Source organism: Somniosus microcephalus, chromosome 18, assembly GCF_052327205.1.
Source record: "Somniosus microcephalus isolate GS21.2 chromosome 18, FLI_Smic_1.0, whole genome shotgun sequence".
Classification (NCBI taxonomy): Eukaryota; Metazoa; Chordata; class Chondrichthyes; order Squaliformes; family Somniosidae; genus Somniosus; species Somniosus microcephalus.
Window position 1 is genome coordinate 48,998,598 of NC_141004.1, and position 18,452 is coordinate 49,017,049.

An 18,452-nucleotide genomic window follows, 5' to 3' on the forward strand; every position below is an offset into this window, starting at 1 on the left:
CCCATTCATCTCTCTCTCTCCTCATGTCAGCTATATTCATTGTAGACCACTAAGAGAGACAGTTCTATGAAACCTTGATTTGTGCAGTTTATCTGATGTTTATTGTGCCTGGATAAACAGCATAATTTTCATCCAGTTAGTTTAATATCTATAGTAGAGAATATTTTAGAATCTTCAATTAAAAATGAAGTTACTAACTAGAGAAAGAGAAAATAATTACGAATGTAAGAACATAAGAAATAGGAGCAGGAGTAGGCCATTCAGCCCTTCGAGCCTACTCCACCCTACCTCAACTCCACCTTTCTGCACTATCCCCATATCTCTTGATTCCCTTAGTATCCGAAAATCTATTGATTTCTGTCTTGAATATACTCAACGACTGAGCATCCACAGCTCTCTGGGATAGAGAATTCCAAAGATTCACAACTCTTTGAGTAAAGAAATTTCTCCTCATCTCAATCCTAAATGGCCGACCCCTTATTCTGAGATTGTGACCCCCTAGTACTAGACTCCCCAGCCAGGGGAAACATCCTCCCAGCATCTACCCTGTCAAGCCCCTTAAGAATTTTATGTTTCAATGAGATCACCTCTCATTCTTCTAAACTCTAGGGAATGTAGGCCTAGTCTACTCAATCTCTCCTCATAGAACAATCCCCTCATCCCAGGAATCAGTCTAGTGAACCTTCATTGCACTCTCTCTAAGACAAGTATATCCTTCCTTGGGGAAGGAGACCAAAACTACACTGTATTCCAGTTGTGGTCTCACCAAGGCCCTATATAATTGTAGTAAGACTTCTTTACTTTTCTACTCCAATTCTTTTGTAATAAAGGCTAACATACTACAGGAAACTCTCGATTTACCGGCACCTAAATAACCAGAAATCTCTGTTAACCAGCAAAATTCAGGAGTAGGTTCAGGTAAGTTTTACTTCATATTAGTGGCCATTCCTGGATCTGTGGCTGTGTAACCGGGGTTCCTGCACCTGTTGCTAAGCAACAGGGATGCCTGGATCTTGTGGCCGGGGTTCCTGCACCTGTTGCTAAGCAACAGGGACGCCTGGATCTTGTGGCGGGGTTCCTGCACCTGTTGCTAAGCAACAGGGAAGCCTGGATTTGTTGCTGTGTACGGAGCTCTCGTACCTTTTAGTATACCTCTCTGTAATCCGGACTTTTTGATAAACCGGCACCACGTTGGTGCCGGATAAAAAAGAGTTTCCTGTATTTGCTTGTGATTTGTGTACAAGGACACCCGGGTCCCTCTGAATAACAACAGTTCCCAGTATCTCTCCATTTAAAATCTATTCTGCTTTTCTATTTTCCTATCAAAGTGGATAACTTCACACTTCTCCACATTATATTCCATCTGCCATGTTCTTACCCAATCACATAACCTGTCTATATCCCTTTGCACCCTCTTTGCGTCCTCCTCACAGCTTCTTTCCCACCTAACTTTGTATCGTCAGCAAACTTGGATACATTAGACTTGGTCCCCTCATCTAAGTCATTGATATAGATTGTAATTAGAAGCAGCCAACACTGAGTTCATAAAGGAGGGTTGTGCTTGACAAATCTAATAGTTCTCTGAGGACAAATATGGAGGATGGGAAAAATGCAGTGAATATGATATACATGGACCTTCAGAAAGCCTTTGACAAGGTACCACACAGAAGACTATTGGAGAAGATTAAGAGATATGGAATTAGGTGAAAGATAGCAAATTGGATTTAAATCTGTTTAGCAAGTAGCAAGGAGGAAATAGAGAATAGGAGTTATGGGCAGTTTCTTGGAGTGATTCAGCATGGTTCTAAAAGAGGTGGCTGAAGAAATAGTGGATGCATTGGTTTTGATCTTCCAAAATTCCCTAGATTCTGGAATGGTCCCAGTGGGTTGCAAGGTCACAAAAGTAACACCGCTATTCAAGGAAGGAGGGACAGAAAAAACAGGGAACTACAGGCCAGTTAGCCTGACAGCAGTCGTCGGGAAAATGCTGGAATCCATTGTTAAGGAAGTGGTATCAAGTCACTTAGAAAATCATAACATTATTAGGCAGAGTCAACATGGTTTTATGAAAGGGAAATCATGTTTGACAAATGTATTTTTTGAGGATGTAACTAGCAGGGTAGATAAAGGGGTACCAGTAGATGTAGTGTATTTGGATTTCTAAAAGGCATTCGATAAGGTGCCACATAAAAGGTTATTACACAAGATTAGGGCTCATTAGGTTGGGGGTAATATAGTAGCATGGATAGAGGATTGGTTAACGGACAGAAAACAGAGAGTAGGGATAAACGGATCTTTTTCAGGTTGGCAGGCTGTAACTAGTGGGGTGCCGCAAGGATCAGTGTTGGGGCCTCAGCTATTTACAATCTATATTAATGACCTAGATGAAGGGACAGAGTGTAATGTATCCAAGTTTGCTGATGATACAATGCTAGGTGAGACAGTAAGCTATGAGGAGAACACAGAGTCTGCAAAGGGATATAGATAGACTAAGTGAGTGGGCAGTAAAGTGGCAGATGGAGTATAATATAGGGAAATGTGAGGTTATTCACTTTGGTAGGAAGAATAGAAAATCTGAATATTTTTTAAATGGTGAGAAACTTTCAAATGTTGGTGTTCAGAGAGGTTTGAGTGTCCTCATGCAAGAAACACAGAAAGCTAGCATGTAGGTACAGCAAGCAATAAGGAAGGCAAATGGCATATTGGCCTTTATTGCAAGGAGGTTGGAGTAGAAGAGTAAGAAAGTTTTGCTACAATTGTACAGGGCCTTGGAGAGACCACACCTGGAATACTGTGCACAGTTTTGGTCTCCTTATCTAAGGAAGGATACACTTGCCTTGGAGCCGGTGCAATAAAGCTTCACTAGATTGATTCCAGGGATGAGAGGGCTGTCCTATGATGAGAGATTGTGTAGATTGGGCCTATACTCTCTGGAGTTTAGAAGAATGAGAGGTGATCTCATTGAAACATACAAGATTCTGAAGGGGATTGACAGGGTAGATGCTGAGAGGTTGTTTCCCCTGGCTGGAGTGTCTAGAACTAGGGGGCATAGTCACAGGATAAGGGGTAGGTCATTTAAGACCGAGATGAGGAGTAATTTCTTCACTCAGAGGGTTGTGAATCTTTGGAATTCTCTGCCTCAGAGGGCTGTGAATGCTGAGTCTTAGGCCTAGAAATTCAGTTGTTTGCGCCAGCCGCTAGCGCCTTAGGAGGAGGAGAAGTGGGGTGCTAAGCGGCTAGCACCCAGGCGCAGCGTGATCTGCGCCTCTCGCGAACTTCAGTTAAGATTTAGCGGCGGCGCAAAACCTTTGCGCGCGCTCAGCTGCGCGCGCAGATCCTGACATAATTTCATGATGCAACGCCCTTTGTGCGCCCCGAACCAGAAATTCAGTGGCGCCGGCCTATTGTGCGCCTGGCGCCCCTAGCGACTAGTAGAGGGGAACGGTTCTCAGTCGCTGCGGGGCGCGGGGGCGCTAATTAAAGGGGACTCCTCCTGCAGTATAAATGGCAGCCATTTTGCACCACTCCTTCTTTGTGAGAGACGGATCTTTGGAGAGAGACAAAGGTAGAGAGCTTTCTGGTTTGGCTCAACACTCGCACAGGTACTTGTGGCTTCAGGCCACAGCTTTGCACTTGTCTTTAACTTCAGTGTCATAGCATTGATTGGAAACATATAATGGGGGCTGCAATGGGTGGAAACGTTGGGCTTCTCCATTGCATTCAAAGGGCTCAGAGACGCCGTCAGAGAGTGCCAGTCATGGCCAGACGGAGAAGGGGCAACAGGTGTCGGCAAAGGAGGCCTTACCCACCCAGGGTATACCGCCAGCAGTTCTCATATCTGAACATGTCTGAGGAGCAGTGTGTTCGGAGGCTGCGATTCAGAAGGGCGGTGGTCACTGAGATCTGCCACCTGCTTCGCGGAGATCTGCAGCCACAGCTGAGGAGCAGGACGTCTCTGTCGGTGGCAGTGAAGGTGACGGTGGCTCTCAACTTCTATGCCACCGGCTCCTTCCAATCCGCTACTGGGGACATTTCCAACATCTCCCAGTTTGCGGTACATTGCTGCATCCGCCAGGTGACCAATGCCCTTTTCAGAAGGAGACGTCAGTTCATCTCCTTCCCCATGACCGTTGACAAGCAGCAAGAGTGTGCAATGGGCTTTGCAGCATTAGCGGGCTTCCCCATGGTGCAGGGCGCCATTGACTGCACGCATGTGGCTTTGCGGGCACCTCTAGAGAATGCCGAGGATTACCGCAACTGGAAGGGCTACCATTCGCTCAACGTGCAGTTGGTGTGTGACCACAGGCAGCTCATCCTAGCTGTCAATGCCCGCTTTCCAGGCAGCAGCCACGATGCCTTCATCCTGCGCCAGACTTCTGTGGCAGACATGTTCGCGGCCCAGCCTTACCCACGAGGATGGCTTCTCGGGAACAAAGGCTATCCTTTGTGCACCTGGCTGATGACCCCGCTCCGTGCGCCCAGCACCCCTGCTGAAGAGGGATACAGTGAGAGCCATCAAGCAACCAGGAACATCATTGAGCAAACAATCGGCGTGCTGAAGCAACGGTTCCGCTGTCTGGATCGTTCCAGGGGAGCCCTACAGTACTCGCCTGAGCGAGTCTCCCATTTCATTGTCGTGTGCTGCATGCTGCACAACCTGGCTATCCGCAGGACTCAGCCACTGCCAGCAGACATTGGAGGACCACCAGAGGAGGAGGAGGAGGAGGAGGAGGAGGACCAGCACAGGAGGGAGGCAGAAAGTGCAAGGGCCGCCCGTCGGCGGCTTATTGCAAGTCGGTTCTAGGCCCCCTCTCAGGGAATGGCTTGTGCCAATGGCAGAAGATGAATGTAGCCGCTCCACAAGCCCTCAGCCGAGCAGGGCAACCAGGACTTCCAAAAGAAAGCATGGACAGTGCGATTTAAGAAAAATTTTTACTGTGATACCTCTGTGCCCTTCCCACATGACAAACTAATGGAGAGAAACCCCCCCCCAAAAACACAAATACACCAGTCTCGGCCTTTACAAGTAAAACAAATATACCAGTCTCGGCCTTTACAAGTAAAACAAATATACCAGTCTCGGTCTTTAAATATGAAACAAATACACCAGTCTCGGCTTTTATAAGTAAAACAGAACATTTGGCCACACCTTCTACTTTTTCCCCTGCGAGGGTGATCCATTTCGCTTCCGTGACTGGCCCCTACCCGCCCTGCAGCTCCACCTCAATGGGACCCCAGTGGCTGCAGCAAGGCTGGGGGAAGGCTGCTGAGGGTCAGATGATGAGACGGCAGATGCCCTTGGGGGTTGGCCTGGACCAGCTCTGGGACTGGAGGGGCCGGCTGCTGACTGCTCCAACTCTGCTTGGGCGGCAGCAGTCTGTCCAACAGCTGGTGGCAGCTGCAATGGAGGAATGACAGTGTTGGCTGCAGGAATGCTGCCAACCTGACAGATCACAGGCACTTCCTGGTCGGCTGATACATTGGCACGCGCACGGGCCAGCACTGCAGCATGCGCAGCAATCTGCTGAGGCACAGACTGCTGGGCTGCTGAGGCACAGCGAGTGCCCCGGCGATGCCTGGCCGATCCAGCGAGTGTGGCAGCAGTTAGTGCCCGTGTGGCCCTGGTCTGTGTCTGCATGACAGCAGCCAGTGAATGCACGGCACGACTGAGCACTTGGCTAGAAGCCGCCTGTGAAGCAGCGAAGTCTTGCTGACTCCTAGCCTGTGCTGCTGCGATGTCCTGCAGACTCCTGGCCTGTGCTGCACTGAATTGTTGCAGACTCCTGGCCTGTGCTGCACTGAATTGTTGCAGACTCCTGGCCTGTGCTGCCCCGAATTCCTGCACACTCCTTGCCAGTGACTCTATGGAGTCAGGCATCCTTGCCACTGCAGCCATGAGCTCAGTGTGCCTGCGCTCAGCCTGGGCGCCCATTTCCGCTAGGAGCTGCACCTCCTCTGCGCTCACCGTAGCAGGACTGGAGGCCGCACTCACCCTCCGGGGAGAAGGGCGCCGAGCTACCCCACCCCTCCCGCGTTGCTGCAGCCCGCTGGTCCCCGGAGCTTCACTATCCTCCAACCCTTCCCCCCTGCTCCCCTCCAGGGAAGACGTGTCACCATCATGGCCATGGGCTGCCTCGGCTGAGGGTGTCCCTGATGGGCTGGCTTCCTCTTCCTCCTCCTCTATGTCTGACTCGGACACAGTGCCAGCTTGAGGGGCCGCCTCCTCACCTGGCGAGTCACCATCTGAAAGCAGGGAGGCACAAGAGTTGCTTTAGAGTGAGGACAGGGCGGCAGCGAGGGAGGCATGAGTGCTGCTGTGCACTGCATTGGTTCGATAGTGGCAAAGGATGCTGGTGTGAGGCGCAAGTGGAAAGGGAGAGGTCAAAAAGGTGATGACCTTACCATTGGTGCCCAGAACAGGGTCAGCATCTCCAGTGGCGACGGGGCCACTCAGCCGGCCTGCCATGACCCGCTCCACTCGCTGCTCGAGGTCGCTCAGCTGTTTCAGGTCAGGACGGCCTCCCCCGGTCTGTCGCTGCTGTCTTCTGTTATGCGCCAGCTTGGCCTGCAAGAGAAAGGACCGCCTCTAAGTACAGTGTCAAGCCCTGATCTTGCCCGCACTGCCTCCCATGTTCGATTAGCCCTGACAGTGTCAAGCCCTGATCTTGCCCACACTGCCTCCCATGTACGATTAGCCCTGACAGTGTCAAGCCCTGATCTTGCCCGCACTGCCTCCCATGGTCGAATAGCCCTGACAGTGTCTAAAGTCCTGATTGCGCAAGTGCTTTTCATGACAGTCCCATAGCTGCTGGATGAGGGCTGGCCATTAGGGCTTTCAGACCTGTTTGGCCATAAAGTGAGGTGCACATGCAGGGATGAGGAGGATACTGGAAAGGGTACTCACCCTGACAACCCGAGTGAGGTCGTTGAATTTTTTCCGGCACTGGGTTGGTGTCCTGCCAACCACGCTGTTGGACGTGACCCTGTTTGCCACATCCCTCCATGCTTTCCGATATTCAGCGGGCAGCGGCCTCCTGCCACCCTCAGGGAAGAGGATATGGCGTCTGCGGTCCACTGCGCCAACCAGCAGCCTCAGGTCACCCTCGCCGAAGCGCTGCGCTCTCTCCCTGGCCTTCTCCATTCTCCTGGGCGTGGAGCTGTTCCAGAAGCAGTGTTCAGGCCTTGCCTTAGGGCTGCAGTGTGCAGGGCGTGGCAGCCAAGCAATTCCACCCTCCCCCTTTAAGTGCTGACCGGCGCCTGACTGCCCTCAATGAGCACCTTGCCGCACCTGCGCTGCGCCCGCCTTCGGTGTTTGCCCCCCCGGATCGCCGGCTTAGCGCTTAATGATAGTCGTGCATCGCCTGCTTTAGCGCAGCAGCAACCTCTTGGGGCGATGCAACTGAATATCGGCAAAGGTGGCGCTAAGTTGCGCCGGGCGCAAAAGTTAGCGAACGCCATGCTGTAGCGCCCCAAACGTGGCTATACAGAATTTCTAGGCCTTAGTATATTCAAGGCTGAGATAGATAGATCTTTGGACTCTAGGGGAATCAAGGGATATGGAGATCGGGCGGGAAAGTGGCGTTGAGGTCGATGATCAGCCATGATCTTATTGAATGGTGGAGCACGTTTGAGGGGCCGTATGGCCTACTCCTGCTCTTATTTATATGTTCTTCTAGTTAGCAGTGTCCCAACGAGTTCATTTCTGGGACAGTTTGCCCATGATGTGAATTTTTTTTAAATTATTACTCATTCCTGGGATGTGGACATCGCTGGCAAGGCCAGCATTTATTGCCCATCCCTAATTGCCTTGAAGGTGGTGGTGAGCCATCGTCTTGAACTGCTGCACTCCGTGTAGTGAAGGTACTCCCACAGTGCTGTTAGAGAGGAAGTTCCAGGATTTTGACCCAGTGACTATGAAGGATCGGCGATATATTTCCAAGTCAGGATGGGTGTGTCTTGGAGGGGAACTTGGAGGTGATGGTGTTCCCATGCGCCTGCTGCCCGTGTCCTTGGCAAGAAACCTTGGCAAGTTGTTGCAGTGTATCGAGTAGATGGTACATACTGCAGCTACGGTACGCCAGTGGTGGAGGGAGTGAATGTTTAAGGTGGTGGACCGGGTGCCGATCAAGTAGGCAGCTTTGTCTTGGATGGTGTCGAGCTTCTTGTGTTGTTGGAGCTGCACTCATCCAGGCTTGTGGAGAGTATTCCATCACACTCCTGAATTGTGCCTTTATAGATGGTGGAAAGGCTTTAGGGAGTCTGGAGTTGAGATACTCGCCACAGAATACCCAGGCCGAGAAATTCAGTATAGCCACGTTTGGGGCGCTACAGCCGGGCGGCCGCTAAAGTTTGCGCCCGGCGCAACTTCGCGCCACCTTCGCCAATATTCAGTGGCATCGCCCCAAGAGGTTGCTGCTGCGCTAAAACAGGCGATGCACGACTATCATTAGGCGCTAAGCTGGCGGCCCAGGCCGAAACCCCCAAGGGCGGGCGCAGCGCAGGTGCGGCGAGCTGCTGATTGACGGCAGACACTCTGGCGCCGGTGAGCTCTTAAAGGGGGAGGGTGGATTTGTTTTTTTGAAAGGCCGAGACTGGTGTATTTGTGTTTTTTGAAAGGCCGAGACTGCTCGATTTGTGTTTTTTGGGGGGGCTTCTCTCCATTAGTTTGTTATGTGGGAAGGGCACAGAGGTATCAAAGTAATAAATGTTCTTAAATCGCACTGTCCATGCTTTCTTTTGGAAGTCCTGGTTGCCCTGCTCGGCTGAGGGCTTGTGGAGCGGCTACATTCATCTTGTGCCATTCAAGCCATTCCCTGAGAGGGGGCCTAGAACCGACATTCAATAAGCCGCCGACAGGCGGCCCTTGCGCTTTCTGCCTCCCTCCTGTGCTGGTCCTCCTCCTCCTCCTCTGGTGGTCCTCCAATGTCTGGTGGCAGTGGCTGAGTCCTGCAGATAGCCAGGTTGTGCAGCATGCAGCACACGACCACGAAATGGGAGACTCGCTCAGGCGAGTACTGTAGGGCTCCTCCGGAACGATCCAGACAGCGGAACCATTGCTTCAGGACGCCGATTGTTTGCTCAATGAGGTTCCTGGTTGCTTGATGGCTGTCATTGTATCCCTCTTCAGCAGGGGTGCTGGGCGCACGGAGCGGGGTCATCAGCCAGGTGCACAAAGGATAGCCTTTGTTCCCGAGAAGCCATCCTCGTGGGTGAGGCTGGGCCTGGAACATGTCTGCCACAGAAGTCTGGCGAAGGATGAAGGCATCGTGGCTGCTGCCTGGAAAGCGGGCATTGACAGCTAGGATGATCTGCCTGTGGTCACACACCAACTGCACGTTGAGCGAATGGTTGCCCTTCCGGTTGCGGTAATCCTCGGCATGCTCTAGAGGTGCCCGCAAAGCCACATGCGTGCAGTCAATGGCGCCCTGCACCATGGGGAAGCCCGCTAATGCTGCAAAGCCCATTGCACGCTGTTGCTGCTTGACAAGGGCCATGGAGAAGGAGATGAACTGACGTCTCCTTCTGAAAAGGGCACTGGTCACCTGGCAGATGCAGCAATGTACGGCAAACTGGGAGATGTTGGAAATGTCCCCAGCAGCGGATTGGAAAGAGCCGGTGGCATAGAAGTTGAGAGACACCGTCACCTTCACTGCCACCGACAGAGACGTCCTGCTCCTCAGATGTGGCTGCAGATCTCCGCGAAGCAGGTGGCAGATCTCAGTGACCACCGCCCTTCGGAATCGCAGCCTCCGAACACACTGCTCGTCAGACATGTTCAGATATGAGAACTGCTGGCGGTATACCCTGGGTGGGTAAGGCCTCCTTTGCCGACGCCTGTTGCCCCCTCTCCGTCTGGCCATGACTGCCAATCTCTCACGGCGTCTCTGAGCCCTTTGAATGCAATGGAGAAGGCCAACGTTTGCACCCATTGCAGCCCCCATTATACGTTTCCAATCAATGAGATGGCTCTGAAGTTAAAGACAAGTGCAAAGCTGTGGCCTGAAGCCACAAGTACCTGTGCGAGTGTTGAGCCAAACCAGAAAGCTCTCTACCTTTGTCTCTCTGCAAAGATCCGTCTCTCACAAAGAAGGAGTGTTGCAAAATGGCTGCCTTTTCTACTGCAGGAGGAGTGCCCTTTAATTTGCGCCCCCCGCGCCCCGCAGCGACTGGGAACCGTTCCCCTCTACCAGTCGCTAGGGGTGCCAGGCGCACAATAGGCCGGCGCCACTGAATTTCCGGTTTGGGGCACACAAAGGGCGTTGCACGATGAAATGACGTCAGGATCTGCGCGCGCAGCTGAGCACGCGCAAAGGCTTTGCGCCGCTGCTAAATCTTTACTGAAGTTGGGGAGAGGCGCAGATCGCGCTGCGCCCGGCCGCTAGCCGCCTAGCGCCCCACATCTCCTCCTAAGGTGCTAGCGGCTGGCGCAAACAACTGAATTTCTAGGCCCCAGTCTCTGACCTGCTCTTGTAGCCACAGTATTTATGTGGCTGGTCCAGTTAAGTTTCTGGTCAATGGTGACCCCCCAGGATGTTGATGTTGGGGGAATTCGGCGATAGTAATGGCAGGACCCAAACTGAACATCGGTGAGCAGATTATTGGTGAGTAAGCACCGCTTGATAGCACTGTCGACACACCTTTTATCACTTTGCTGATGATTGAGAGTAGACTGATGGGGCGGCAATGGCCGGATTGGATTTCTCCTGCTTTTTGTATACAGGACATACCTGAGCAGTTTTCCACATTGTTGGATAGATGCCAGTGTTGTAGCTGTACTGGAACAGCTTGGCTAGAGGCACGGAAGTTCTGGAGCACAAGTCTTCAGCATTACAGCCGGGATGGTGCCAGGGCCCATAGCCTTTGCTGTATCCAGTGTGCTCAGCCGTTTCTTGATATTACATCAGATAGTAAATCGAATTGGCTGAAGACTGGCTACTGTGATGGTTGGTACCTCAGAAGGAGGCCGATATGGATCATCCACTTTGCACTTCTGGCTGAAGATGGTTGCAAATGCTTCAGCCTTGTCCTTTGCACTCGCGTGCTGGGCTCCGCCATCATTGAAGATGGTGACGTTCATGGAGCCTCCTCCTCCCGTCACTTGTTTAATGGTCCACCATCATTGGACTGCAGAGTTTTCATCTGATTCATTGGTTGTGGGATCACTTAGCCCTGTCTATAGCATGCTGCTTCCGATGTTTAGCATGCATGTAGTCCTGTTTTGCAGCTTCCCCAGGTTGGCTCCTCATTTTTAGGTACACCTGGTGCTGCTCCTGGCATGCTCTTCTACACTCCTTATTGAACCAGGGTTGGTCCCCTGGCTTGATGGTAATGGTAGAGTGAGGGATATGTCTTCTGGCCTCCTGTGGAAATATGACCTCCCTCCTCCTTTCCACCTCCTGCACCAAGGCACCCAGTGCTGCATCAGAGAACCTTGGTGCACACTCTCTCCCCTGTTGTGACATTTGCACTAATGGTAGAGTGAGGGGTGTACCGGGCCATGAGATTACAGATTGTGGTGGAATACAATTCTGCTGCTGCTGATGGCCCACAATGCCTCATAGATGCCCAGTTTTGAGCTGCTAGATCTGTTCTGAATCTATCCCATTTAACATGGTTGTAGTGCCACACAACACGATGGAGGGTGTCCTCAGTGCGACGATGAGACTTCGTCTCAAGGATTCAAGGACTTGTACGGTGGTCACTGCTACCAATACAGTCATGGACAGATGCATCTGCGACAGGTAGATTGGTGAGGACGAGGTCAAGTAGGTTTTTCCCTCGTGTTGGCTCTCTCACCTCCTGTCGCAGGTCCAGACTGGCAGTTGTGTCCTTCAGGGCTCGGTCAGTACTACTGCGCCACCCTTGGTGATTGACATTGAAGTCCCCCACCCAGAGTACATTCTGTGCCCTTGCTACTCTCAGTGCTTCTTCCAAGTGGTGTTCAACATGGAGGAGTACTGATTCTTCAGCTGAGGGAGGGCGGTAGGTGGTAATCAGCAGGAGGTTTCCTTGCCCCTGCTTGACTTGAAGCCATGAGACTTAATGGGGTCCGGAGTCAGTGTTGAGGACTCCCAGGGCCACTCCCTCCCAACTGTATACCACTGTGGCACCACCTCTGGTGGTTCTGTCTTGCCAGTGGGACGGGACAGGACATACCCAGGGATGGTAATGGAAGAGTCTGGGACATTGGCTGAAAGGTATGATTCTGTGAGTATGACTATGTCAGGCTGTTGACTAGTCTGTGGGATAGCTCTCCCAATTTTGGCACAAGTCCCCAGATGTTAGTGAGGAGGACTTTGCAGGGTTGACGTGGCTGGGTGTGCCATTGTCGTATCCGAAGCCGGAGCAGAGGTCGATTCTGGGTGGTCCGTCTGGTTTTTTTATTCTTGTTTCTTGTAGCAGTTTGTTACAACTGAGTGGCTTGCTAGGCCATTTCAGAGGGCAGTTAAGCATCAACCACATGGCTGTGGGTCTGGAGTCACATATAGGCCAGACCAGGTAAGGACGGCAGATTTCCTTCCCTAAAGGACATTAGTGAAAATAGGTGGCATGGTAAATAATTCTGAGGACCAAAAGAAGCTGCAAGGGGATATTATTAACATGGTGGAATGGGAGAAAGTGACATATAGAATTCAATGTCAGTACATGTGAGCTAAGAATTATACTTTGTTTCAGGGAAAGCTGAGTGATACAGGTAGACTACCTTTTATCCGAACTTCCGAAAACCGAAACCCTCTAAAAACTGAAGGTTTTTTCGTTCAGCGTAAGTCGTGCGCACGACATGACCAGAGTGGCGCACGACCCCGACCCCTGCCGCCGACCCCCCGCCAACCCCCCCGCCGACCCCGAACCCCCCGCCGACGCCGACCCCCCCGCCGACCCCGACTCCCGCCGACCCCCCCCGCCGACCCCCCCGCCGACCCCGACTCCCGCGGACCCCCGACAACCCCCCGACGACCCCCGACACCCCGCCGACCCCCCCCCGCGGACCCCCGACCCCCGCCGACCCACCCCCGACAAATTTCCCAGTCTTATAAAATACCTTCCGAAATCCGAAATTTTCCGAAAACCGAAACACGGCTGGTCCTGAGGTTTTCGGATAAAGGATAGTCTACCTGTACTGAAGAGCAGAGGGATTTGGAGTTTGGGTTCACAAAACATTAAAAGCAGCATCTCAAGTGGATAAAACCATAACGATGCTAATGGAGCAATGGGTTTTATAGCAAGAGGTATATTGAAATGTATTGGTGAATCTATATAAAAGCTTGGTAAGACCACAGTTGGAGTATTGTGTGCAGTTGTGGGTTCCACACTATAGGAATGTTGTTGAGGCAATAGAAAGGGTGCAGCACAGATTCTTTGGGATGATATCTGGAATGAGGAAACACAATTACAAATAAAAACTTGAAAATCGGGTCTGCTTTTGTTAGTACAAAGGAAATTATGGGGTGAGTTGATAGTTGTTTAACATTGTGAAGGAATGTGATTTAGTAGAAAGAAACAGATTGTTTCCAGTGATTTGAAGGATCTAGAATGAGAGGACATAGATAGGAGCAAATATAAGAGCTATACGCAGAGGATATAAGGCTGTGGAATGCACTAGGAGCAGAGAGAATGTCATCATTTAAGAATAGGTTAGATAGGAGGATTAAAAAAAGCAGAATAAAAGAGTATGTGAACAAGGTGGGCAGAGTGGATTAGGACTGCTGCTCATGTGGAGGATTAGCACCAAGGCTGGAATTTTGCCGGCACTCGGAGGGCGAGTTCGGAGGCAGGTCCGCTGTCAAAATCTAAGATTGCCTGCAAGTCGGGATCCCGCTCTGAGCCCGCCTCCGTGTCAGTTTCCCAAGTGTGGGGTCTGCCTGCGCTTTGCAGACCTGGCACTAAGTGGCGGGTCAGCCAATTGAGATAGTTAAGAGGGTCTTTAAAGGTAGTTGAACAGCATTTTACCACCTTCTAGCCATTTTTTCTAACTTTTCCACGAGGTTCCCGTCATTCGGGGATCAGGTCAGGTAAGTTTGTCGGGTTCTCTATTACTCTGCATTGCTGTGAATAAGTGACGGCTGCAAAATTGGTATAAAAGCTACCATTTCACAGATGTTCACTTTCCAATGTCAGAAGCTTGAGCCTTCAGGATTTGGAAGACACTTTTGAGTTGTATGCAATTTGGAAGTGTTTGGAGTAAACTCTCTATCCTCCTTGAAGCAACCTCTCTCACCATTGACAGATCGCTTCTGTCATCTCAAGTTCACCTGCCATCTATTACATCAGCATCGGTGCCCTTGAAAAAATCTCACCTTGGTCCTCAGAATCCCACCATGATCAGCCCCAAAACCAGCATCACCAGGCATACCAACAAAAACACCAACCTTTTCCACAATCTCCACCTGATGCTGCACAGGACACAGGGCATCAGCACCCGAGCACATTGCTGCCCGGGACACCAGCGATGGCCTCACCATGGCCAGATTTACTTCACTTGACGCTGTACACCCTGGCTGCCACTTGATGCGCCAGGTTGGCACCACCCCACACCAGCACCCTAAAGCATCCCTACAATGTCTAAGCCATTCCTTTCACACTCATCACCATTGCAGGGCTACCGTTATGTCTCACCATTCACTGCAACTCACTAAACCACTTCCAAATGTGCACACAAATCTGTCCAAGAACGCAAAGTAAAGATTTCAATGTTTGACTGCACATTAACAGAAACTTCACATGAACATTGGCTAAAACACCCAAGTGCCTACCCTTGTGTGTTGTTAGTTGGTATGATTGGACTAGGATGAGGGTGATTGTGAGGGGTGGCTAGTGAGATGGAGAAGTGATAATGTAGATAGAGAGGGATGGATGGAGGTGCAAGATAAGTTGGTGTGAACAAAGATGTGCAGGAGCAGGGTAGGAAAGGCAGAGTGATGGGGATGTGATGAGTGGCACAGCAGGATGAGGTCGAGCGTGACTTGGCAATAATGTTTCATGATCTACTGAGATCATTGAAAAGGTTGCACCGCTGCAGCCTGGTCCTCCTGACGACACCCCTGCTTGTGTCCTCCTGTGCAATGTGCAACCAGGCTGCATTGGTCTCCTGGGGAGGTGTCTTCCACCCATTGGAAGGGAAGAGAACCTCCCTGCATGCTATGGCTCCCTCCATAAGCATATGGATGGAGTCATGGGAGAGTCTGGGTGTAGCTGTGCACCTTTGTGCCGTGCTTATCAGTGTTTGCAGCACCTCAATGCTGTAGAACACTGACAGCACAACTGTCAAAATCAATTTGGCCGTGGTCCCTTTAAGGAAACTGGCTGATGACGCGTCATCAAATGACGTCATCAGACCCGCTTCCTTTTAATTGGCCGGGAACCTCGCTGGGTGGGCTTAACAAGTTCAGTCAATGTAAAATCACTTGGAGAGTGCGAGCTGGACCGCGACACCGACCCCGGCCACCCCGGACCCGCCTCGGTCTGCAAAATCGCGGCCCAACACTGACTGGGCCAAACAGACAGATTCTATGTTGTAATTCTGTGTTAAGAAGCAGAATTGAATATTGTCCGTAAATCACTGGGAAGCTCACAGTAATTGCAACATATACAAGAGAAATTGTGAGGCACGACTCAGAAATTTTAACTGGTTCAATTTATACAGGATGTTTACTATGACTGGATGTGCATTTTTCCAGATTTCTTACATTCCGAGCATAGAGAAGATTTTCGTCAGTCAAATATGATTGTTAGCCTTGCCACTGAGAGTGGAAAGTTGGGACCAGATTTTCAGTGTGCCGTGAGGCTGGCTTTTAGGCGTGCGGGGGGCAAAAATCCCGAATTCGGGGGTCCCAACACCATCCCGCCCAAAACCCGCCTCCACGCAAGTTTCAGAGGAGGCGGGTACCTGCCCCGCACTGGGACCCACCGACCCGAGGCGGGAAGGTATTAGTGCCAATTAACTGCCTGTTAACAGGTAGTTTTTAGCCTAATCCCTATTTTGAGGGGTGTCGTGTGGGATTCCCGACGGCTCCAAACCACGCCAGGTTAGAGCAGGCGGGCCGTCGGGTTGAAGGAGTTGGAGGGGTCATGATGTCGGTGTTCAGGTGAGTGATGGGTGCATGAGTGTAAAGGTAAGTGTGTTTGGTGTGTCTAAAGAAGTTTAAATTACCTGTACTTAACTTAACAGCCTTTCTTCCTCTAGGCGTCGGGAGTCCATCACTCAGCCGGCACTGAAAGCCAAATGGCTGCGATCTGTCGAAAGTGACGGCCTTCAGCTTTCAGTGCCGGTGAGAGTTCTAACTGAGTCTGCGTAGAAGGACTCAGGTTAGAAGTCAGACTGTCGGGGGTAGATTTTGCCGAACCTGTCGGGAAGAAGACGGGACTTCCCCTTTCGGGTTTTAGACCCGCCTACTTCGACGTCTGGCCAATCTGCACGATTTTCCCTTGATTGACCTTGTTGAGCCCGCCCAGCGGGCTCAGCAGGCCAATTAAGGGCCACCCGGCAACAGGTGACGTCACAGACTGCAATTTCATCTGTCGAGATCTTGACGGATGAAATATCAGTGCTTCACAGCTGTTTGAAGCTGTGAAACACTGACACTCTGAGTTCTGACATGAGTCATTCTGCACAGACTCATTTAAAACTGTCACCGGCACTCAAAGCTGAAGGCTGTCACTTCTCATAGATCGCAGCCATTTAGCTTTAGGTTCCGGCTGAGTGATGCAGCTCCCGACGGCTACAGGAAGAAAGGCTGTTAAGGTAATACAGGTAAGTAAAAGTTCTTTACACACTTTAGACACACCAAACACACTTACCTTTACACTCATGCACCCATCACTCACCTGAGCGCCGACATCGCGACCCCTCCAACTCCTTCAACCCGACGGCCCGCCGCTCCAACCTGGCGTGGTTTGGAGCCGTCGGGAAACCCACAGGAAACCCCTCAAAATAGGGATTAGGCTAAAAACTGCCTGTTAACTACCTGTTAACAGGCAGTTAATTGGCACTAATCCCTTCCCGCCTGGTTGGGGCGGGTACCCGCCGCCCCTGAAACTTATGTGGGGCGGGGTTTTGACAGATGAAATTTCAGTCTGTGACGTCACCTGTTGCCGGGTGGCCCTTAATTGGCCTGCTGAGCCCGCTGGGCAGGCTCAACAAGGTCAATCAAGGGAAAATCGCGTGGATTGGCCGGACGTCAATGGAGGCGGGACTAAAACCCGAAAGTTGTAGTCCCGCCTCCTTCCCGACTGCTGAATGAAAATCCAGCCCTTGATGTTTCTTTTTGAAGTTTGAATGCAGATTTTTGGGTTTACCTTTACAGTACTACTCACACTATTAGTAATAGTTTTTAGAAAGATTGCACCATTTCATATCTTTATAACCTTGATGTTGCCCTTTTTATAACCTGCATAATATGGGAGGACTGGGGGAAATGGCCAGAACCAGTCTTATCTTTCTTTGCACTTTCAGTTGCTACTGAAATGTGCTTCTCAAACAAAAGTATTTGATTAATGTGCTTACAAGCTAATTAATTGTATAAATTATATGGCTCGTCTCTTTGCAGCTCAACACCAATGAAAAATATATTTTTTTAAGTGTAGCAATTTTATTTACCAACCATATTTACGTGGAGGGTGCGGGAGAGGCCGAAGAACCCAGCAAAGCCGGGGGCGCGCAGGTCCTGCCCGAACTTAACGGCAGGGCCTCATTAACATTTTCTTGCTCCGTTTCACGCCTGGCAGTCGGACAAATTGTCAGCCTGGCCAGTGGATGGGAGGCAAAACCAATGGCAGGTGGCCGCAGCCGTGGACCCTTGCGGACGGTTCCTGGCAATCCAGTGGGGGGGGGGGGGAGATTGGCCATCGTGGCGAGGGGGTGGGGAGAGGAGGTCGGAGATCGCGACAGGGGTAAGGTTGGAGATCGTGGCGGCAAGGCACGAGGCTGGAGGGAGACAGGCCATTGGGGCAGGGAGGCGGCCGAAGGCTTCCTTAAGGGGCTGGGGGAGCACTACTGCTCCTCCTAGCCCACAAGGAGTGTTGTAAAAAGCACTTGCCTTGTGGAGCCGGCAGCTCCCTTTCACTGCCGGGTTTCCTGATCCCTGGGAAACCTGCGCAACAGCAGCAAATTTTAAATTGGTCTTCCAAGTGCACTGTGGGAGCCCTATTTAAATATGTTAATGAAGTGTCCCACCTCTCCACTGTGGGACACATGGAAGCCTCGATATCCACCACCGTCTTGCACAGGCGCATTGTGTTGGAGATGCGTTTCCCATATTTAAGTCTTTAACCTCCCCCGACCACCTCTCGCCCATCGTGGTGGTGTTGATATCAAGGCCTATGAGATGCTTTCCTATGTTTACTATTTCTGTTATAATAGATCCTTAGTATGTGGTTGCAATTTAGCTGGAAATCGCAAACAAAGGAAATCTTCCCACTATGCTTAATATGTCACTACACATAGCAACCACAGA

General features: G+C 51.1%; 1 protein-coding gene across 8 annotated transcripts in view; it reads left to right on the forward strand.

Moving 5' to 3' along the window:
* The window catches only part of LOC147105264 (neuron navigator 1-like), a 632,986-nt gene that overhangs the window by 509,930 nt on the left and 104,604 nt on the right, over positions 1-18,452 (forward strand). The window lies entirely within an intron of this gene.